This window comes from Perna viridis, chromosome 14 (genome assembly GCF_037379345.1).
Source record: "Perna viridis isolate PV_CMFRI_1.1 ecotype Kerala chromosome 14, ASM3737934v1, whole genome shotgun sequence".
NCBI classification, from domain to species: Eukaryota; Metazoa; Mollusca; class Bivalvia; order Mytilida; family Mytilidae; genus Perna; species Perna viridis.
The window spans coordinates 12,764,944-12,783,418 of NC_142458.1; positions in this window are offsets into that span (position 1 = coordinate 12,764,944).

The window sequence follows — 18,475 nt, forward strand, 5'->3', positions numbered from 1 at the left end:
AAACACAAATATAATGTTATTGTTGCCAAACTTTGCACTTGTTTCAAAGAGTAATCAAGGGAACCAGAATTCTTGTGGAAATTAAAAGAATGTAATCAAGGAACAAAGACAAGACAAGGAAAACATACAAAGTAACTGAAATAATGCATACAACGTACAAAAAGTAAATGAGTTACTCGGACTCCACAAAAAAAAAAAACAAAACAAAACAAAACAAAAAAAAACTGGGAACATGGGCCAGGTGCACCGGTAGAGTGCGTCCTCTGTTTTTCTAGACACCGACCGAGCTGCTCATAAAAAGTCTAGTTTGGGATTGACGGACGAGGTAATGAAAAATGTGACACGTTGAACAAATCAGTTTTCATGGTGCAGATAGATACAGCGTAACAAGCCAAGTGTTCATGATGAAGACCATAAAATGAAATTTCAGTTACATTCAAGGATTTTAAAGTTATATTTGTACTGCTAATTTTGAGAATATTACTTTTACTACATGTTTATCAATTTGATGTTTTTAACATCTCAATATTAAAGTTATTTCATTTACCTTCGGATGTTTCACCTGCATATTTTACAATGCTCACACTATACTAAATATATTTGTACGTGACTTTTTGCAAACACTTGCGCATTTTTAATGTATGTTTAACCAAGTCAATATTTCAATGTATGCAGTTTGGTGATGGAAAATTTCTATTTATTCAAATCTCCATTCAGTGAGTTAAATATTTTCCTATATGTACGAAACCGTATTGAGAACTAATGTAGGTCACCTGAAGATGTATTTATCTGCAAAATGAATGAATGGGGAATGAAATATAGAAATTTGTTTCATGAACGTCATACGTACTAATACATATGATACGTCGAAATCGAATTTTCCATTATCAAAAACATTTTTGTGAAAATGCATTTGAAATGTTGTAGCAAATTTCAATTAAATGATGTATTTGTAGTAAGTGGTCGACAGAAAACGTTATTTCATTAGTGTTTAAAGTAAGGTGTCAGTTTGTACTGGCAAAACATGGCAGACATGGCACCAGTGATCATATTTTGGTTATTCACGATAACCAATTGATTATCCTATTTATCATATATATTTCCTCCATTATACGCTGCTATTTTATTATAAATTACAAATTTTGTGAACGGCGGATTGATGTCCGTATTGTGATATTTTGGCAGGAGAAAGCCCGAAATGGAATTGAATTAAAGAATTTATTAAACAGCGCGAACTATCGAAAAGTTTTACACTGGGAACATTCAGTAAATCACTGCTATTTAGATAATAATTACATTTCTTCGTTTGATAAATTTTGCTTTTCCGACCAAGTTTCAATCGAAGCTATGTTAGACATTTCAGGGAGCGCTGGTTACTCAATAAAGAATCAACAACCTTTAGATGCATTGGATAAATTCATTGTTTCTAAGCCAAAAAGTATTTCAACTGTTTTGTTGTTTGCTAAATTGAAACAAACAAAAATAATAAAATAAAAAAAAAATATATAAAAAAAATATTTTAAAAAATTGCCCCGTGCTGGTCCGGGTGTTAAAAGAATAGGCCTGCAGCAGCGCTAAGCTTGTCGTAAAAGGCGACTAAATAGTGCTCAGAACCCTAGCCGGGGACTAGGGCGTTTTGCCCACAGAGCAACTGGGATGTGTGCCCCATGTGGTGGAATGGGGTACCCCTGGTGTGTTACATGCTTGGGTTGTCAGGCTATAATACGGAAAACCTGACCGCAAACCATAGTGGTGCACCGTGTTGGGAAAGATGCCACGTTCCTCGCACTTTAAAGAACCCTACTGTAGTATTCTATTGGAGAAGGAACCAAAAGGCTCCGCCACAGGAGGCTAAATTGCCCGACCCTACCCATCTCTCCCTATTTCCAGTGGCAATCAAAATTTGTCGACCCCGTTATCCTTGTGTCCCATCCCTTTTTTCATTTCATCATTTCATGTTCATTTTATCATCCATTTCATGTTCATCGTCTGAATATAGCTGAAATATTGCTGCTCGGACGTTAAACCCTAACAAACAAAGAAACAAAACAAAAAAAAAAAAATTCTATTTTAAACATTTATTTGCGTTGATGAGAACATCATATCATAAATACCCCTTTTTGTACTTGCACGGTTATAATTAAACATGTTCTATTGTAAACAGTTTTTAAATAGACATTGACATACGTGTAGTAAATATTTACTTACAATCCTTGTACAAATAAGTACGGAAACAGTGAGATAATGGTCTTACTAAATATTTTTTTACTTGAAAAAGATTCAATAAGAACATTGGTACTATTAATCATTAAATTGCTTGTTTGCAATATTGGGCTATTTAAAGAGGTGTTTAAAAATTTAAAGCTACTTGATCTTCTATAATGGGAATCATTATATCCTTGTTTTGATGATGAAAAACGATATAAGGTGATAAATCAATGATTTGTCACAAAACATGTTTACCACTGAAATACTTTATAACAGGTAGTGATGAAATATAATACAAGTATTGATACAAACAATATTGAGAGTACATTAAGGTCACACATACTTTTAATGATCTGATGTATAAGGATTTCTCCGTAATTGCCATGAACGATTTTTTTTAAATAACAGGGAAAGAGTTATTTCCCTTGGACCTTGAGCGATGTTTACGACTTTACAATGGTTTTATTAGAACAAGGTACATGTTAAATAAAAATATACTTAACAGATTAGGTCATCACAACTTTAGCATGATTTTAAGAGTATCAAAACTCCTTTGCAATGCATGCTATTTTCAGTTTGTGTGTTGGGGATTAACGCCCGAGCAGCAATATTTCAGTTATTTTCAGAAAGTTAAATTTTAATCTTAAAATCGTTAAGCATAAATGAATAATTTACGTCGTTATCAATAAAACATTTCTTTATCTTCATCCGTTTTTCAAGGTTTCCTTTGATTTAAGGGATCCTATCGTTGAACAGTTTTGGAATATTATTGATTTTGGTTATGGATAAAATTTAAGGTTCATGTGTCATGACACACTGCATACCTAACACTTGTGCAATATTATACGTGGAAACCATCAAGACACCTTTTTTTGTTTGTGGAAAATGTACAAAAACACTTTTAAGAAAAAGTTTTCTTGATTTCCCCTTAAAATACCACAACTAGCAAAGAAAAGGAATTAGATGTGGTTAATAAATGTTCATGATACGTTAACAATCTTGTAAAATGTACAAGAAAAAAGAAAAGTTAATTTAATTTATAGTGACATGTGCATTGCTTTGACTCTTACTTTCACATCAAAGTGTGAAAGAACGTTATATATGCGTCTCATGACATTTACCTCTGTCAAATTAGTCAGGAATTCCAAGGTTTATATACATGTTTGTATCTTTGATCTACAATTGTATGTCTATATATGACACGTTATTCAACCTGAAGTACCGTATTTAATCTGTCTATTACAGAGTTTATGCTATTTAAGCAGCTTTTATCATTTAACCACATGCCGTGGAATATAATTTAAGTTATATTCTACATGTACTACGTATATAGTTTTCTGTTTGTTTATGACCAGCTGGTGTTGGAGAAAATGAAAACAAAAATTAACTCACACAATCACTGCTTAACTCCACCCCTTTATGTCAAGTTGTAAAGTACACGGTTAGCAGCTTTACCTGTTTGTAAAGAGTAATGCTCATTCCGTGCTTTTCTACGGTGTATCCATCTGCGCCATGAAAACTGATTTGTTCAACGTGCTATAGTTTTCCTTTCTTCTTTCGTTTACCCCGGTCTTGAGTTTTTATGAGCAACTCGATGGGTGTTTCTAGAAAAGCAAAGAACGCTTACCCTACCAATGCACCTGGTCCATGCTCCCAGTTTTAAGTGGAGTCCGAGTTGCTTATTTTTCTTTGTTACTTTGTATGTATGATTTTAGTTATTTCATGTTCTTTGTTGTGTCTGTTTTCTATGACGGGTCTTTGTCCCTGGATTACATTCTTTGAATCCCCGCTATAACCTTGGTTCCCTTGGTTACTGGCATGTAAATAACCTATGGCATGACATAGAGTAAATTTTAAAATTTGAATAAACAGTTGAAATAACTAGCGAGAAATTAATCTACAGGGTAAAATATGGCAACTGAATTCGATGTTTATCGTCGTTATATTAAGTGCAAAATAATGTGGAGAATTGAATATGTTGTTTTTGAACCGGTTTCGTGTGTGTTGTTTCAGGAGCAACCATATAAAAATCCATTGTTTCACCTTAACTGTTGACCGAGCTATAATATGTATTATTTTGAAGTTGGTTGCCATAATTTATAAAACAACACACTACCTGAAGCAATTATAAACCTGAATTTTATCTTGACAAGTTACAAAAGCATTAGATGAATTGTGGTACTCAGAGGTAGACATTAGTTTTTTAAAACATCGACCTTGTTTGAAGGCATGTTTCAAAGCTGTCTGTTGCACATAAATCCCTTGTGTAACATAGCATACTATTTACTATTTACTATCAATGATTCCAAACAAGTGCCATAAATAGTAAGGGATGTAAGTCGGTCTTTTTTTGCCGACAGTTCTATTTCAAACGAATAATCAAATGACATTGGAAGATTTTTTGAAAGCCATACTGTTGAAAGAATGGTTAACGGGACAGACAAAAGATCGTTATACTAAACTTTAAAATTTCCTTGGTTTGTCAAATAAACGAAAACTGCAGATATTGTTTTTCCACTAACAACTATGCTTTGTTAAGTACTTTAGACGTCTACACACATCAGTAAACATATTATAGACAACGTTATGTGTATAAATCATGACGTCACCAAATAAAGACGCATATCAAGTTAACTGCAGTTGTTGCATTTCTTTCTGCTAACTTAGTCTTACACAACTGTTGCTTATGAACAACAAATACCGCATAAAATGTAAAGAACACAATGATATAAATGACATTAAGGCATGCGAATCAACATATGTTAAATTTAAGTACAATTGTGTCATTCTTTTCATGTAGAAGTTAATTAGTAATTTATTCTTATTTTCCCCGTTTGAGTTGCTGTTTAAAAAAGTTATTACAGACATGTGTATGTTTTTTTGCAACATTAAACATTTACGACTAAGCGGAAGTAAGCTGAAACTTTACATTTAGATATATACACTTTAGGAAGTCGGTATATTTACTACATATTTATTTTTGTCTTAACATAAAAGGTAACCCGATTTTACAGATCGTTGATAATGATCTCCATCACCTACACGCTTCTTCAAGTACCGATCATATTATTTACAGACAGTTGTTTTTTTATTCTTTGAAGGAAAGAGTAATCAAGGGAACGACTTCTGGAGCAAACAACAACATAATATATGCCAAGAATAAAGACTGGACAGGGAAAACATTCAAATTAGAAATAAATCATTATACAATTTATAGTGCGGATCCTGACTGCTGAACAATAATAATTATAATAATAATAATAATAAAAAGAAAAAAAACCAAACAAACAAACAAACAAAAAGCAAAAAAAAAACAAAAACAAAAACAAAAAAACAAAAAACAGAACAAAATAAAACAAACCATTACAAAAATTGATTGGAATGCTCTACATGCTTTCTAAAATTTATATATTTTATTTATATAAGGACGTTTAAGGTATGTTTCATAGAAGCTATAGTCAATTAAAGAAATAAAATTCGAAAAAAGAGACAGACAAAACACCTTTGACTGAAATATTACACTTAGGAACCAAGCTCCGAATTCACACTTACGCTACGGACAGCCCTCCTAGATAATCTAAGTATCGTAGGTTTCGATTTATATAAAGAATTTCTTTTTTAAATGATTTGTTAATACATTTGATTTAGTTTAAGCGAAATTGAATTTGATATATACATATATTCATGAATTGTACATTCTGAGTAATATGCATTGACATTTCAATCCATTCTGCATGAACTAAAATATGCAATCTACATTTTTTTTAAATGGTTTAGCAAGGAATTGCACTGTCAAATAAGACATTTTTAGCTCACCTGACCTAAAGGCCGTATGAATTATAGTCATCACTGTGCGTCCGGTATCTTCCGTCATCTGACGTTGTTTGCTGTTTTCAAATATCTCCCCCTTGAAATGCATGACCAATCAAAATAAAATTGGGCATGTATGTTCTTAAGGGTATCTTTGTATGAACTGATTATTTACAATATTTGAAATATTCGAAAAACGGCAATTTCCCATCTAATTGTTATACTTTCAACGATATTTGGATTATATAGTATGATCTCAGTTGAATTGGTATGATGAAAATTTTGTATAGCCATGCTTTATCTTCATCTTTTCTTTCTCAGCTTATGTATAATGGGCTAATACAACTAGTCAATAACAGGGAATAAGGGAACCCAAATTTCTAGAAACACTTTGAAGACATGTCCACCATTAAAAGGTGTTTTGGTACTCAGTGGAGCTTACAATATTCATAAATATATGCCTTTGCTGACTTAGTAGGGTATGGGGTTTACCTTAAGACTCATAAAGTGTACCTGGCTATGCACGGACAATTGTACTAGACAATCGTAAATTCACCAAACTCCTTTTAAAAGTTTTAACATTTTCAATTGTTGAATTTATTTCAGCAAATGAACGTAAAACTGTTAACTCCTCTAAAACACGAGTTATTTAGGTGTACACAAAAACGCGACAGAAGTTACGGTATAGACGTGTTTTGTTCCGGTTTTTATAATAAAATTGCATGTAATTTCTATTTGTTTCGTTTTTTGTTGTTTTTTTTTTACAATTTATAATGCATAACTGAATTTCCTACATTTTTAACTCATTTCACATTCCATGTTAAACATGCATCGAAACGATACGGTACTGATTTTCCAAAGCCAAGTCATTTACGTACATATTACAATGATTTTTGATATACACAATATATCACGTCAACACCATGCATTTTGTAACATGCATTGAATGTCTTGGCTTTCATTTTTTCACAATCAACGTTTAATAACTTATTTAAAATTAGATAAAGATTAGTTTTGTATCTGCCAAAATATTTGGTTTGATTGCAAACTATTCTTCTTTCTGCAGTCATAAGTAGTGTCTTCTTTCATAATGGTTTACTTTGAAAATAAAACCTCTCTCATTGACAGGTGTTACACGACTTCAGTTGCGTACTTCAAAGGTGAAAGATCAGTGATAAAGATCTTGTTACATAATTTGAAGACTAATTAGTTGAATATATGTTATCCGAATACGTTTTAATGTAATATATTGCAAGTATGGTATGAAGAAGTACTAGTGGAATGGTGGCAGGCTTATTAGCTGTTTCAGTTAATGTTAACTTTACATTTCAGGGGGATGTTTAAGGTCTTATAAAACTAGTATCCCCATCGCAGACATCTGCCTGTTCACAGTCAAGAGTACAAAGTAACTAAAATAATTCATGCAAAGAAACAAAAATAAATGGACCAGGTGAACCGGTATGGTAAGCGTCCTACCTGCTTTTTTAGAAACATCCTCCGAGTTGCTCATAAAAAATAAAGTCTAGGATAGAAGATAATCATCAATGTGTTACCTAGATGACTTATGTTGTTAGAGCCTTATACGCTGGCGTATTTGATAAGTTTCATCTTATCCGTTTTTTTTTTCGTTGTGTTGGAATGATTAATTGATTGGCGATTCGTCAATAATAGGTAGTGTATTCATAGATTTTTAAAATTGATATGGTGTGTCGAAAAAAAAGACTTGTAAGTTTCATAATGAAAGAAAGTTGAATATCGCAAAATATTAACTGAAGTCATTTAATTGGTGTATAATGTATATGGGAGGTTAAAGGTACATGTAAGTGGTGGATATAAAAAAGTGATGCTGAATGGTAGATTTGTAATGACCAAAATGACTTTGTAAAAGGTGTAATTCATTTTGAGTTTGCATGTTTTGGGTTTTTGAGTTTTGAGTCGCTGCATATGCAAATACGTCAACTTATATAATGGATGGACGATACAGTTGGGGGACTATTTAATGAAAAGAAGAGGTTGTCTATTTATGTTAGGTTAAATATTATGTTATGTACTTTAAATTTGTAATAAACAATCCAATGATTACTAATCAAAACCTATCTCTTTTTCACTCTTCCATTCCGTACGTAACACTTCCTATTTTATACACATTGATACAAGTAAAAATCTCTCCAGCTTTTAAACACGTAGAAGCATAACATTACTTCAACTACTGCTCATTGTTTGTTTTTTTGTTTTTTGTTGTTGTTTTTTTTGGGTTTTTTTTTTGTTTTTGTTTTTATTCTTATTCATTTCGATAATTTTGTTCGTTTTCGTTGACCTATCAAATAAGATTACATTCTGCAATGTTAACATAACATTCTGTATCTCCTTATAAAAATTCCAATGTCCACCTGCCAAATTTTTTCCTATCAAATACCCAGCAAACCTACTTTTCAACCAATATATCTCATATTGTTTAAAAATGTTTATTAAATATTTTCTATCTCGGCTTTGTTTAGATAATTAGCACGTGACATGCCTAAGCTAACAGATAAAATAAATCATCCGATCACATGACAAGCATTATCAATTATTCAAAATCTGCCGATTTAGCGAACCTACATTTAAGACACAAGTTATCCTACGGCGATCCAGTTTTAAAACTTGTTATGATTATTTTGTGGAAACTCCATATGATACATGTTCATGAAATGCATATTTATAAGTTTGCCGAATCATATATTGCACTACGAGTTTTTATGAGTAAATTGTATATTTTGTCAAATTAAATGGTAACTTTTACATTGTTTTAAAATTTCACATGGAGCTTGACAATCCCTCTATCGTCCAACTTTTGCGTTGGTAAAAGAAAATAAAATGGAAGATAAAAAAAATCACATTAAATACTGAAGTATGTTTTAAGCGCTTGTAGTTGATTTTAAATCAATGTTACCTGTTTCCATTATATATAATACAACCGTTTCAAATGTTAAAGGAAAACACATAAGGTACATCGCCGTTAAATGAAATGAAAATGTAACACTCGTTAATTTGATACGACTTTACGCGACGTGACCTCGCTTGATACGTCGTTCATCTCAACCAATAATTTGTATTGTCTTATTTTAATCAAAACACAATCGGATCTACTCGGCCATTTCCGCTACAATTAAAATAACCTCAGATGCAGGAAGAATAATGTCTTCCGGAAAAATGTGCCATGATTGTACTGTAACGCGAATCAAAGTAGTTCTATCCACCAGTTGGCGCTAACAAAATTGGTTGGAAAAAAATAGAAATAAATAACTTTTGAATATTGGCGCAAAGCGAGGAGCTAAGAAAAATGTAATGGTAAAAATTCAACCAGTTTAACCATATTTTTTTGCATTGGATCGGTCAAATTACGGACAGATCCACCCGCCTTATACCTCCGATGTATGAGATTTTCCGATTGATCAAACAATTGCCCGGATCACGAATTATGTGCATATTTCACTATTTGAGATATCAAATTTGATAACACATCACAGTTCTTTCTCCGTGAGCAAATATAAAAAAAAATCATACCAACATTACGCGTGTTTTAAAATTTCAAAATCCAAAAAGTTATTTTGTACTAAAAGTATTCGTAAGCAATAAGGACTATAGGTGGCAAGTGTTTTCTAAATAGAGGATGAAACATTCTTGTGAGATAAACATTCATAACATAGCAAAGTTTATGAAGTGGGCGATCAATTCTAAAAACATTCTCGCATCAATGATATACATATACTGTAGTACTTTACAAGAGTATTGTTATTATGATAAAGGGGAGGAGGGTTGAGCTTTTGATCCGTTCCCTTCTCCCCTTTTGGAGAATAAACATGGTCAAAATAATAAAACAAACAACAAAAATAAATAAATAAAAAAGAAAATTATAATAATAATAACAATAATAAACGTGAATTTCAAGGGAAACGGAACACTTTTTTTTTTTTTAAAATTACTTGGTCCGTTACTGTGTTATAGAAGATGAATTCAGCTGTTGATATATATAGTTCATCAAAAAGATCATTCCATTTCATGATCAATTCATATTTTTGTGCAAATTAACCATTCTTCCAAAATAAGATCTAATATAGTTTGTCTTTTCATAGTTTATTTTTATATAATGTGATATCGTTAGATATTTTCCAAAGATTTAACGCCAAATTGTGTAGATGAGTGATTTTAAAATTATCTATTGGCTATAAATGTTGAATTAATATCATACTAGTTTTTACACCCAAAACTATGGCTCACATTCGACGAGTATATTAAATTTTATATGCACTTTAGACAATCATAAAATTTAAAATATGAATTGGTGAAGAACTAAGCCACTGGAATAAGTCCTGTTTCATGAATCTGATACAGGCACTGAAAACAAATGCAAATTTTGGCAGATCCTGTATACACCTTAGCATCTACAATATTTGTTTCATATTGTGAGTAAGACGAACATTCAAAACCGAAGACTTGGCAAAAACGAGCTTTTTTTAAATTATGCCAAGTTTGAAGAAAATATAATTATTGTTAACATTTATCCCTTCCAATATTTGAAGACTATTCGGTGGTATTTCAATGTTTTTAACTTTACAAAATTTGCTGTTGGTTTCTATGCCATGGCGGGCAAGCATATGTAAACTTCCAACCCGGGGTATATTTTAGACGATCGATCAACTGAGGCAGATATAGTTCATTTATATGAAATTACACTATAAATCAACCAATCTACTATTTATTATGAATTAAAGTCAAGCATTTTACAAGAACATGAATCAACATATTCACAGAAACGATTTTCCTGGATAATAATCCAAGCAGGTAAAAAAACTGTATCTCTCATAAATCTATACACTGGCACAAACATCCAGAGTCTATACGCATGTTCTGAGTTTAACGCAACAGTCTATTACTTGTGTGACATTAAAACAAAAATAAATCCATATTATAAACTAAATACTGAGTGAAAACCAAAGGCCATTACTTCATGTTACGGTAAGCAATGCTGCTAAATGGCTGTGAACATAACCATAAAATATCCAGAGACTATAACATCCAAAAAACAGTCTCATAACACAACTCGACAACAAATTCGAATATTTCAGTGTCCATCGATAACCAAAGCTCACACCTTATATACTTTTCTCCTCCATCCTTTCTCCGTCGGCCCTCCATCAACCTAAATCTACCTCAAAATAGTCTCCAAAACATTAAAATTCCAAAACAAATTATAAATCACAAAAATGACTTTTCCAAGTGCCCAATAGGGAAATATGACCTACACTACTTATTATCTACATATCATATCTGCTATATCTTAGTTAAAGAAGTCAAATTTCTGATACTTTGACAAAAGATAATTATCAAAACAGAGCTGGAAATTGAAACTATATAATGCAATACAATATATTCTTCAAAACTGATAATGAAAATATCAACCTTACATTTAATTGACATTTGTTTACCGTATCATAGTTTTTTTTATTGTCTCGTCTATCCGGGGCATAAATGAGCAAATCGATGTGGGTTTTTGAACGAGCAGAGAATGTTTCCTCTTCCGGTGCACCTGGTCCATGCTCATATTTATTAACTTTTTTTTTCATTTTACGTGTTGTTTTGGTTATTTTTATTGTGTGTACCTTTTTCCGTGTTAATTCGTTATCCTTGGGTATTTTTCTTTTGATAACCTTCTAATCCTGGTTACCTAATCTGGTGCCCTTTTCTGCCATTGGAATTATTGTACATAGGAAATCACCAGCACTGTTTTCACGTCTGCAATGAATAAAAACATTTCTGAATGTCATAAAACATATTTCTTTGTCTGTTAAAAATCAAATGCAATAGTGTTTATATTTATTATTTTGTCAATTTTCTATCTTATTTTTGTATTAAATAAAACATGCTTTTAAATGTCTCTTTTTTTAATATGTTGAATACCGCTAGATAAATTATTCAGATCTTTATTTTAAGGGAACAATAAATTTTCAAAACGTGACTTCTGTATTTTAGTAGTAAAGTACAACGATCCTCTTATGAAAGTTTTTTTTCAAGAAAAATTACAAAATGCTTATGTAGGGCAGTAGGTTATGTGGTAGTTTTGACAAATGATGCGATTAACAAACTACATTTTTTTTCTTACTACACCACATGCATTCTTAATCATATATCACATCTGGCGTATAATTGCTGAACACAAAACTGTGATTTAAAAGCGGACATACAGTATTTGGCTAGTTAATTACATCAAATTTCGGCCTTGAAAAAAACAAAAACAAAAAAACAAACAAAAAACAAAAACAAAACAAAAACAAAAAATAAAAACAAAACAAAACAAAACATTTGCAGCATATCGAAATTTGCAATTTATATCACCGTTTTATTTCAGATTTAGTATCTTTTTTACTTGTCAGTTTAACCAACAACTCGAGTGCAACTTTTTTATCACAATGTATTTAAAAGGTTCATTCAAGAATTTCTGCCGAGACATTTGAATTATATCGTTGTTGAGAGAGCTTGCTATGGAATAGCAGCTTACTATTTGTTATTCTCATTTCTCACAAATGAAAGTCAGTAGCTAATTTCTGCAAGTGCAGCAGTGATATTTATGATGAAATCGATAATTCGGGTCCAAATGTTCTTACCTTAGTGTACTTGAAACAGCTTTTATATTATGAAAATATGTCTGCCAAAACATTTTGTTTTTTGGGTTTTTTTTGTGTTAATATATTGCATTTGACAGAACCTTGCATGGAATGACTTACGATATGTTATTCTAATGTATATAACATACAATAAACGTTTTCTGAAAGCATTCCAGTGATTTTAATTATCAAATCGTATTCTCATATTATTTTCTAATAGTTTTGGAAAACTCGGTCAGCGGCCATATCACTATACGTTTTGGTTTTCATTTTGTGCATACATGTATTCTTAAGGCTAAACCTTGATTTATTGAAATCGGATTGGATCTCAAAATAATATAATAAATTTTGTAAACTTTACGTCTAATACTTAATTACTGTATAAAACATTTAGTACTAAAAAATGCAGGTGACATTCTCTGTAAAAATCAGTCAGCGGATGATACATGGTATGAAAAAATCCACAGTTTTGAAAGTGTTATTTATTATATTTGTACCATCAGAGCAAGAAAAAGATACAAGATTTTATATTCCATTTTGGTAAATTGAGTTATGTGCAACTTAACTAAAATGACTGAACATGATCATTTCAAGGCAAACTTACTCTGTTAAAAGTCTTATTTTTCTAACAGTATATTTTCTGAGCAACTCCAGTTATACAGAGATCAAATAATGATCTTTCCAAATAGAGAGTGCATCGTTGAGTGAAATAAAATCTTATAATATTTGGAGTCTAATTCTATTGCTCTCTAGCTTTTTGTTAAAAAGTAAATATCGAAGATCTAAGTAATTTAGTTTGAAACTTAAACGATGTTATAGCGAGGATAGATATAGTGAATATATCAAAGATAAAACATCTCAATTGTAAGCATTAGTTGCATGTCTAGATAAGTATATTTTGATTTAGTCATTGTACCGTTAGTCTTATATCCAGAACTTTATTTTTATTATGAGTTTAAGTAGTTTGCAATAGGAAAGGTGATGAAATACAGAATTATGTTACCCTTGCTGTTTTAAGTAGTTTTAAGTTTTTGATTTATTGGAAATTGGTGTTAATTTGGTGTTGAATTGGTTCTTAATTTAGGTCATTTATGTAGGATATGATAATTTAAATAGTTGGTGCATAGTTGGTGTTAAATTGGTGTAACAATATATAAGGGCTTTGATTTTTAGTTTTTGTAGGATTGGAGATTGACATTAAGTAGTGGATAAAATGGTATAGTTGGTTAATTAAAACAGAAATTGAAGATTGAAATTAAGTAGTGGAATAGAATAGAGGATTGAGACTTGGCATATTTGGCAGTACAAACTTGATGTTCATTGATATACGGTGGCAGACTAAATGTAAGATGGTTATCGTGATCCGGACAATGGTCCGTGGTTCCGGACAGTGATCCGAGGTTATAGATTGTATATTGTTGACGATAGTATAACTTGCTTTAACAGGAAGTTATCACTATATGAAGAATTCCTCGCTTGTTGATGTCTGTTGTGTGGTTCCCTGTGCTATGTGGAACCAATCCGTATTAAGGACTTTGAAAAACTTGATTGAGCACACCGTATATGTGAGTTGCCGTAATTTCCTGATGTCAAAATAACTTTTCATCCTACAACATGAATTTTCTGTATAATCGTAATAAATCGTAGATCAGTGATAATTTACTTTGAACCCGCCTTGATTGTGAGCAAGTTGGCTTCTGTGGTTAAAACATACCAGCCAAGAGCTTTGCACATATTCGGCCGCCAGCGGGATGAAAGAATGTTAGTTCATTGACACCCATGGGTCTTCAATGAATGATTAGGAAATCCTCACACCACATGGTAGTCTGTAGTTGGTCACAAAACTACATACATTAAATACAGGTACAGCGAAATTGTTGCCAAATATCATCCACCAACATTAAAGTAAACAAAAAGTGAACACGAAACAATATCCACAGGAACCAGAAATTTGTGACTTGGGGGATTCTGGTTTATGCAGTATTTAACCAAACAGATTAACTTGTAGTGTACATTTCGTGCGACATTTGTGGCTAACATCATATATTAAAAACGTCATTATATTATCATGTTAATCACTTACAGTGAACAAAAACGCATCATTTCACAAGTTATTGTCAAATTCGTTTTACATATATCCGTTAAGGCCGACCTTCATATGATCTAGTTATACTTAGTAACTGAATTTAATACATTGTCACCTTCAACTTGGTAACTTAGATTAATTCTTGCTCTTTCACAATAAGAAACCCCATCTGACCCTACTTGAAGTACAGTTGAAATGCATGATGTATATAAATGATAAGTATAATTAGGCCACATTGAAGTATTAAGCTCTAAGTCAGTGGCATGATGCCGACCGGTGATAACCTAACATTTGTAGATCCACTAGATGAATAAATCGATTCAATGAGCTTTTCAAAATGTATTCTGTTATTACTATTATCAGAATACTCTTATCTCCCCCTTCTCCCATTCCCATTCCAAATCTCCCCATGTCCCACCATAGTGAAAGGCGTTATAATGTCATTGAATTGTCTACTAAAGAACAATTCCGAGGCAAATTACTCTGACTTAAACCTTAAATTTCTAATGTATTAATGAATGAGTCCATACAACTCCATTAATGCAGAGATCAAAAAGTGGCCATTAGTTATACAAAAGACTTCTTTAGGTAGAACATATTGTCAAATATGTTGGTGTGTTTCATATTTATCACATTTTGTCGTATTCTTTTAAGTAGTTGTATATCAATATTCATTTTATTTAAATACAGGACATGTCCTTAATCTATTAACGCGACAATCCTAAGATCATTACCCTGAAAATGTATCTACAAGTTAAAGATTAGAAGTTAACTCCACCAGAGTTCACTTATAATGTGCCCCAAAAGTACATGATTATTTAGGCATGTCAACCAACAGCTTGATTTTCAATGAATTTTATTACCTATTCACAATGCACTTAAAACATCTTGAGAATGCACAGTGAAACATGTCATTCTTTCAGTTCAAATGCATTTTGGACCTTGGAAAATTAAATGACTGTCTAAACTATGTAAAGTCTGGTTTCCAGAAAAACGTTCGGCGCATTGTGTCTGTGACATAATATGTTTGCATATGTAAATGGTCATAAATATCTCATTAAACAGAATTTTTGAAAAACAAAAAAAAAAAAATACCTACATAGTGTACCAATTTGTAAAATACTCTAATAATGCTTATAGTAAAAGAATATTGTAACTCTCGATTGACTTATAGCTTATGACATCGGACAGTTAACATGATAATTTATGTTCAGGAGTTTAATCCTCATTTGTAAATATTAGTAATCTAAAGGCGGATCTTGTTAGTTCACGGCCTTTAACTAAATTAATAAACTGAATCACCTAGGTCACTAATAATGTTGCTGTGCGAAGTTACCTCATAACAGTTATTTAAAATACAACTTATTTTTTATGAATAAAAACAAAAACGATGACCCTTCCTCCGCCTTTCGAAAATTTGCTCATGCTTTTTGTTCCACACTACTGAATACCGATTTAATTATGTACATGGTATTCATCTAATGATTATTTCGTTTTTACTGATTTTTATACCCCCGCTCCGTATCAAACTTCTCGACTCCTAAAAATCCCTGACTGTTTGGACTACTTTACACAAAACTTGGTTTTACCGTCTACTATTGCAACAAATACAATGTTCGTCACATATTTCACGGTAACACAGGGTACTGATATGTTGTACACAGCTTCCTGAGGGAATGTTGTATTGTTGGATGCGTCTTCTGTGTCGTATAAAATAAACTTTCTATTAAGTAAAAATTATATATTGATATAAAGTAGGGGTGTCATTAATGAGCCAAAGCTCAAACATTACTTGTTTTGTACTGTGCCGTCTATGTTAGTACAAGTTAGTACTAACTTGAATGTAAATGATCACATCGGTTATTTTTCTTTAAAAGTGAACTAACACACACCCTTTTATAAGTGATTGTAAAGCCCTTCTTATAACATATACATCTGAACAGGAAGACATATAAATGGAACAGGAAAATCTAATTGTTATTGAATCTATTAAAACAGAGTTGTTAACTCCAGCGCTCGTTTTATTGCAATCACGAACTCCTCACCTCGCCCTATACTTGACGTAAATCCGAAGTATAAGAGAATGGGATGTAAGAAAGTAAGGTCACCTTGAAGTAACAAGACAAATCTCTGGTACTTGATGTGACCGTTGATAGCCGGACTTACACGTATGTTATTCGACTATAGTAGAAAAACCGGATCAATAGACAAATTTCTCGGAATATTACTTTTTTTATGAAATCTTTGCTGCCCAATTGGTACAGGTCTTTAACATATTCTAAGTGCAAAGAAGGCCAGACGGTGGTTCACTTCTGTGAAACATATATCCACTACACTTTAAAATCCTTTTATGTTATTGTTATTGCCTTCAATTTCTTGGTCATCTCAATAAAATTGTTTATATATATTTGCGATGAAAGTCTCAATTATCATATGAAAATAGTAGGTTTCTATGAATTCACCTGACATTTAAGTTCGATATCTGCACAATATGCCATGATTGTATGCATTTTTTTTTATATTGGTGACATTTCTTTCTCTAGATATAAATCATATATGTTTCATATAGTTTTGGTTACAGTCAATACCCACAGGGGACATTTTAAGGTAGGGTCTGGAAAATATCACAATGATATTTTTCAACAAGCTGCATTCTACACGACACAGTTGTAAACGAAAAAATATACGTTCTTTGTGTTTGTACATGTACCCATATTCCCAACATATCAACGGTTGTGCACTTGATATAGTTTTTCAAGCAACACAATTACAATGTACTTGGCGTTATCTAGAATTGTTAAACTTACACATAATTCAATTGGCAAAAGTACCTAACTAAGGATTAAGTTCATTCATTTTATTTGGTTAATTTCAGTGCTTGAACTGTGATTGTTAAGTTGATGACAGGTCAAAATTATGACAATAAGGAAGTTGTAAAATATGCCGATTACTGCCATTACAGTTTACGACCTTTCCATACCGCATCGGTGTTGTTAACTTCAAAATTGACAAATATGGTAAATGATAGAATTCGGGGTCAGACAAATCAGCCTACTGGCTTTGTAAATATCTTTTTGGGACGTTAGGTCCACCTTTAGCAGTATCGTCCTAGTGATTTTAACTATTAAAAAGAAATACTGCTCTAATTTCTTCAACCGTGAGGGTACGGAAATCTTTGGCACTATCTCATATCTATCATTTAATAACTTACTTTATAATCAGAGGTTAAAGTATTTTTACATATACTATAAATAATTTATGAAACAAAACTATTATAGATTTACATACATTCGTCGAATAAAAATATCTTCAAGGTTAAAATATTCTAGATATGGAGCTAGATAGCCGGCCTCTATGAGATTAAATAAACTGATATTTCTATATTTAGATGTTGCTGTAGTTTTTGATAGAAAAATATGTACTCATACCGTAAAAGATTGTTTAAGACCTATAACTAATTTATCTTTTCAATTGGTTTTAAACTTATCTGTTGGCTATCCTTTGGAATTTAAACGATACTAGTTTATAACCCATTAGAATATTAGATATAAAGGTTAATTAATAACGAAAAAGATAAAAAGGATAAATATATTCAAAATCATTTTGTGGCAAATTTTCTTTTTTTTAGGATAAATTCTAACATTGTAGCTACTTTTAATTGAACGACATATACGTCACATATATAATAAGTGAAAGTTAATTAATGCAAAATATCAAATCAACGAGC